This window comes from Quercus suber, unplaced genomic scaffold (assembly GCF_002906115.3).
Source record: "Quercus suber isolate HL8 unplaced genomic scaffold, Cork oak 2.0 scaffold_163, whole genome shotgun sequence".
Taxonomy (NCBI): Eukaryota; Viridiplantae; Streptophyta; class Magnoliopsida; order Fagales; family Fagaceae; genus Quercus; species Quercus suber.
The window spans coordinates 1,242,116-1,249,343 of NW_027069624.1; positions in this window are offsets into that span (position 1 = coordinate 1,242,116).

Sequence of the window (7,228 nt, forward strand, 5' to 3'; positions counted from 1 at the left end):
TTATAAGAAGGGCATAGTTGTCAAAACTTGAATCGTATCGTAAATCGATTTTTAATTTTTCTGTATCATGTATCGTATCATATCGTATATCGTAAAATACAAAAACACTTAATATAATTTATAAAAAATTATAAATATACATATATAAAGGGTATATTCATTATAAATTTTGAATATATTCAACTAATGACTAATTTATTCATCACTTATGTAATAATATTTAACAAGCTAACTAAATAAATCAAATTAGCATGTGTTTAAAACATACGCATTCAAATTTCTTACATTCAAAATGATAATATATTACAAATGTGGGGCCAGAAAATCGGGTAGCCAAGGCCCACTTCAACCCAGGCCCAAATGGCCCACGCCGAGGACGCATGATGGGTCCGAGGATGACCCTATCCTCGGTCGTCCGAGACCTCGGTACGGAGAAGGGCAAGCTCTGGGAGAACTGTCACCTCGGCATTGAATACGTGCACCTAACCCCTTTGGCCGCATTAATGGGGATGTAACCCCTTGACAGAGCGGCATCGATCAGGGTGAACCACTTGAGCACGGATATGACCTTTGATGGGATAGGCTGTCAGGAGGAAGGCCAATAGATGATCAACAGGAGGAAGAAGATGAGGATATATAAGAAATGTGAGCAAAATGTATAGGGATGGGGGTCTTTGGAATGGGGGGAGGAGAAAGCCTCCTCAGCCATGGTCCGAGGAGCATCCCCTAGTTGTAAATTGTTTTAAGTATTTTTCAAAGAAAGAAAGGAGTTCATGTTTCGTGAACGCCGGCCAGCGCCTAAACCTTCGATCCACTCTCTACAAATTCATTGTTCTGGGTTCGTTGGGCCTTTAACCCATATCCTTTGGGCTGGAGCTACAAAAACAGACCCTACAATTGGCGCCGTCTGTGGGGAGGATTAGTGCGCTGGCCGGCGCAACAGGCGATTGTTCTAAATAATCATTCTACGGAAGATCGGTGGTGATGCAAAAAAAAAAAAACTACCAAACAAACATTGCAGAAAGATAGAAGTTCGAGACAGAAGATTCAATAGCAAAGAAAGGAAGCTTGATATTATTTCATAAAAAGAAAAGTACAGAATACAATCAGAGGCTCAGGCAGGCGTGTTTTAAAACTATTCCTACAAGCTAGTTCTACAATCAGAGGCCCAGGCGGACCCGTCCTAAAACTAACTAGAGGGAAGTGTCAACCCGTACCCTTATTGGCATCAAGAGAATGGGAGAACTTGACAATAAGGGGGCGGAAGGGGGCTGAGNTCTATACCTGGGTACTAGACAGAACCAAGGTATTGCATGGTCCTCGGACTCAAACCTATGGGGAAACTAGATACTTACAGAGAAATGAAAGCGTTAGACAGAACCAAGGCATTGCATGGTCCTCAGACTCAAGCCTATGGGGAAACTAACCGCTCAGCTATACCTGTGTACTAGACAGAACCAAGGTATTGCATGGTCCTCGGACTCAAACCTATGGGGAAACTAGATACTTACAAAGAAATGGAAGCGTTAGACAGAACCAAGGCACTGCATGGTCCTCGGACTCAGGCTTATGGGGAAACTAACCGCTCAGCTATACCTGGGTACTAAACAGAACCAAGATATTGCTTGGTCCTCGGACTTAAACCTATGGGGAAACTAGATACTTACAGATAAATGAAAGCGTTAGACAGAACCAAGGCATTGCATGGTCCTCGGACTCAAGCCTATGGGGAAACTAACCGCTCTGCTATACTTGGGTACTAGACAGAACCAAGGTATTGCATGGTCCTCGGACTCAAAGCTATGGGGAAACTAGATGCTTACAGAGAAATGAAAGCGTTAGACAGAATCGAGACATTGCATGGTCCTCGGACTCAAGCCTTTGGGGAAACTAACCGCTCCGCTATACCTGGGTACTAAACAGAACCAAGGTATTGCATGGTCCTCGGACTCAAACCTATGGGGAAACTAGATACTTACAGAGAAATGAAAGCGTTAGATAGAACCAAGGCATTGCATGGTCCTCGGACTCAAGCCTATGGGGAAACTAACCGCTCAGCTATACCTGGGTACTAGACAGAACCAAGGTATTGCATGGTCCTCGGACTCAAACCTATGGGAAAACTAGATACTTACAGAGAAATGGAAGCGTTAGACAGAACCAAGGCACTGCATGGTCCTCAGACTCAGGCCTATGGGGAAACTAATTGCTCAGCTATACTTGGGTGTTAAACAGAACAGGGGCATTGCATGGTCCTCGGACTCAAGCCTACAGGGAGACTTAACTACAAAAAATCCCAAGTTAGGAAAGGATCAAGCCCCACCTAGCTCTTGAGACACAAGAGAGCTGCCCATGCACACGTTCTCTCTCCTTATCATCATTACTGTCGTAGTTGGCCGACATACAATTCAAGCTAAAGTCATACAGATCAAAGGAAAAAAGGAAAAGCAGGCAGCGTGTACACAAATAAGTTATTCAAATAAATGTAAAGGGAAATTAAATTCGCATTACAGTAATGAGTTCGTAAAAATTGCATGGCAAGAGCCACAGTACATAGAGGAGAAGCACAACAAAATAAAATGATACGGCGTGAAAGTGGGACGAGCCGAGACGCCGGGAAGTTTGCTCCTTTTGCTCAGGCTGGACAGGGGCAACCCCTGACCCCTCTGAGCCCTGGCTTGAGGGGACGGCCTGCAAGGGTACGGCGAGAACAGCTACCTCCTCGGTGGTAGGGGTTGGATCATCGGAAGGGATCTCCACTATCTCTTGGGGCACCCCCTCGCTCAAATGCTCCACCAGTTCAGCTGCCCCCACCTCTTCAACAATTTTCCCAGCCTTAGTGCCATCAGGGGTGGCCTCGCGGATAGCAGGGGGGTAGTGCACGCTTTCTGCCTTCCATAGGTCGGACGTGGCCTCCACCTCAGCCTGTTTGAGGGCCTTAGCCCAGACCTGGGAACAGTATCGCCTACACACCCCCGGGACTTGAGTCTTGTAGAGGGCCTCTACCGCAGCCATCCCATCAGCATAGGCTGCGGTCTCAGCCTCCTCCTTGGCACTCTCGGCCATCTCCCTGCCATGGTCAGCCTTATCCTTAACCCATCGAGCCTGGTCTCTAACCCATTCTGCCTCCCTCTGGGCCCCCTCAGCCTTTGTCACCTTAGCCTGCAGGTCAGCGATCAGATCCCTCGCGGTCTGCAGTTGCCCCTCCGCCTCACCCAGGCGCCTCGTCTGCTCATTGTCCTGGTTCTGGGCACCCTCAAGACCAGACAGGGCACTGTCCCGCTCCCTGGTCACCGCCTTCAAATCCTCTCGGTCCTTGGTGAGGTCAGCCTCGGAATTCTTCAGAGCCCCGGTGGCCTGGTAGCGCCAATCACGCTCCTGTTTGAGGGCCTCCTTCTGGTCGTTTGCCGCCCCCTCCAATATAAAGATAGCTTGAACAGCCTGCCAGAATAACCAATGTGCTATAAGCCCAATAAAAGAAAAAGAGTGGGAGAAAAGTCGAGGTTGTAGCCCTTACCATCCCCACATATCGCTTGAGGCTGAGGAAGGCCTGCTCGCTCGTCAAAGAGTTAAGCTCAACCATATCGGCTGGGAGTAGTAGGCTCCTCTCCAGCGCATCGGCCATGCGCACACCTTCGCCCTCATTGAAGTCCCTGAGGGAAGCGTTATCCCTCAAGGGCTCCCCACGGAGCATCGGGGCTGGGAGCCAGGCTTGGGCCTCGGAAGAGGTGGTGTTAACGACCTGCCTCTTGTCGCCTATTTTAAACTGCTTGGACGGCCGCAGAGCAGTGTCCTCCTCCTGCGAGGACACCGTCTTATCCTCTGCAGGCCTTTTGCCCTTATCCTTCTTCTTCTTGGGGCCAGCAGGCATGGACCTAGAGGGCGAGCGCGTTTGAGAAGGAGAAGAAGGGAGTTTCTGCCGAGCGGAAGTCAACCTAGTCTTCGGAGGTGGAGTGGGAAGTTTCTGTTGGGACTCCCCCGGCTGGCCCTCAATTAGGTTCAGCAAGTTGGTGGTGGGCTTCCTCTTGTAACCCATTCTCGGCCGAGAAGGGGCTTCTGAAGCAAGGAGTTCTGCTTCGATCAAATTAGGATCACCCAAGTCCCCGGGAGGGTCCTCGGACTGATCAAGCAGAGCGAAAATGTCAAACGCGTCCCCTTCCCCCTCTAGAGCTTCCTCGGCGGCCGCGGCGAACGGTTGGGAAGAGGAGGGGACGGCTAGTGTGATAACTTCCTGGTCGGAGGGCTCCTTGGGGAACGAAAATCCGTCCTCGGTCACAGTAATCCTCTGAAGCCGAGGATCGTTGGCTCGGATGACGTGCTTTGGAACTGGGAACGACTTCTGGGTAGGTTTATACCCCAAAATTATGTGGGCGGCCCTAACCTGATTGTCGTCCTCATTTATATACACCGACGCCCTCAGCACCTTCTACAAATCTTCCCGATTGACCAGATGGAAGTGACGCTCAAAAGCATGCGGGTTTGCAAACGGAAAGCACCACCACGTTAGTTAAAAAAAAAAAGGATAGAAAAAAGACGAGAACTTGAAACCCCTTCTGTTTCCCACTGCCCCACCTGGTATTCCCTCTGTTGTTAGGCAGTGAAGGCCATCGTGCCACTCCCCTGACACGATAAGGAAATCCTCGCTGAACCCCTTGTTGGACTCGGGGAGGCACTGAATGAGCCGCACCCTGTCGTCTCTCATCTTCAGGTAATACGACTTGCCCTTAAGAAGCTGAAGGTTGTAACACCAGGTCACGTCGTGTTGGGTCAACCTCAGCCCCATCTTCTCGTTCAGGGCGTCCACACAACCCAGAATCCTAAAGACGTTTATCCCACACTGGGTAAAAGCCAATCGAAAGTACGTGAGGTAATCCCTCATCACCGGCCCCATGGGGATCGTCATCCCCCCTTCAAAGAAGGCGACAATGGGAATTACCACCTCGCCCTCCTGTCTGAATATGTGCCAATCCCTGTCTTCACAATATCTCAGACCTATATTACCGGGAATTCGGTAGTCGGCGACGAATTTCTCCATCGCCTCCTCAGTATCAACATATTTCTTAAACCTACCCATCTCGGTTGACACCTAAAAGAACTAAGAAAGAATAGACGAAGTAGAAGAAAGAGTAGAGAGAGAGCTCAGAGAGGGACAGAGCGACTTACTGAAAAGAGGAGGAGCTCCTCGGACAGGCTTTTTATGCTGGAGGTGCTAGTGAGAGTGTGGCTGAACTCAGGAGGGGCGCACGAGAATCCTTGATTACAAATGGGAAACAGGAAGAAGCGGTTCGTACGGGTATTTATACCCCAAATCGAGGAACCATGCAGGTTTTCCCACCCATAAATGCGAGACGAACCTCCACCGTTGGATGGGTAACTCCTCATTAGACGTGGGGAGCACAGAACCGCCTGAATTTAATGATAAGCACGTTACGTGCTCCGAAACGTCAGTGACGTGCCTTGGGCAGATGAATGGACCCCAGTACTAACGGAGCGGGTAAGGCCGAGGATGTCAAAATCCTCCTCCCCGCCCGAGAATGCGTGCAGCAAGATTTTGAAGGGCTATTGTGAGGCCAGAAAATCGGGTAGCCTTGGCCCACTCCAAGCCAGGCCCAAATGGCCCACGCCGAGGATTTATGATGGGTCCGAGGATAACCCTGTCCTTGGGAGTCCGAGACCTCGGAAGAACACTAGGACCACCCTACCAAAGGGCTCCTGGAATATCCGAGGAAGAGAGGACCCAGTGCCACGCGTTGGCAACAGAAGTACGAAGAAGGGGCAAGCCCTGGGCGAACTGTCACATCGGCATTGAATACGCTCACCTAACCCTTCTGGCCGCATTAATGGAGATGTAACCCCTTGACAGAGCAACATCGATCAAGGTGAACCACTGGAGCATGGATATGGCCTTTGATGGGACAGACGGTCAGGAGGGAGACCAATAGATGATCAACAGGAAGAGGAAGAGAGGGATATATAAGAAATGTGAGCAAAATATAAGTGGGGAAAAAAAAAGGGAAAGGGGGAGAAAAAACCTCCTCGGCCATGGGCCGAGGAGCATCCCCCAGTTGTAAACTGTTCTTAGTATTTTTCAATAAAAGGAAAGGAGTTCATGCTTCATGTACGCCGGCGAGCGCCTAAACCTTCGATCCACTCTCTACAAATTCATTGTTCTGGGTTCGTTGGGCCTTTAACCCATACCCTTTGGGATTGGGCTACAAAAACAGACCTTACATATACCATAACAAATTTTTGATTAAAAAAATGACATTTTTATTAAGGGTGTGGATTTTTGACTAATTACTCAAAATAATTTTTGACTAATTATTTATATTTTTATGATAAAAATTGTGTTTAATTTTAAATGTACCCATGGGTAAGCATGGGTTACATGCTAGTCTATATATATGTGTGTGTGTGTGTGTGTAATTAAAGTCAAAGTTAATAAAAAAATCCAATTAGATTCTAAATTGGATTCCAATTATTGTCTAATTTTGAGTCATGTGCCCTATTTAAGTTTTTTTTTTTTTTTAATTTTTGTTTTAGGTGAATTAATGTTGTACGAAAGACAAAGAGTCTATAAAATAAACCATCAAAAGCCCAATAAAAAATATAAAAAAAAAAAAGTAAACTGTATATCCAAAAAAACAATTAAAAAAAGGATTAAAACTCATATATGTGTGTGTAGGGCTTAAAAGATATGTAATTTTTACATTAGGTATAGTTTGAACCCATATATGTGCGTAATTGTATTTTTTCTTTTTTTCTTTTTGTATGGTGCATATGCACGAGTTATTCACTAGTTTCTAATTAATAATGACATTGAGCCACTTTGCACAAACAACCTAGTGTTGTATTTCAATTTTTCCAATTAAATTCAATAAAAAAAATTTCTCTTATAAAATGTGGAAAACAAGAATTGAATCTAAGTTTTCTTTTTTGAAAAAACAGAACAATACTACAATACTCTTAATTTATAGAGAAATGATATACTCAAAATATTTTCACAACAAATTAATACTAGATGACAAGTTGTTACTTGTGGGAAAAAAAAATAATTTCTGCGGTGAGTTCAATTTAAAACTAGTAATAACCTGTCACCTAAAATTTATTATAAAAGTATTGTAAAAATATTGTGGATGTAGCAGTTCTTTACTTTTAAACCATTGTGTCGGTTTGATATCTCAATACTAGATTCTCCTTATTATGGAAGAATAAAACAACACCACTA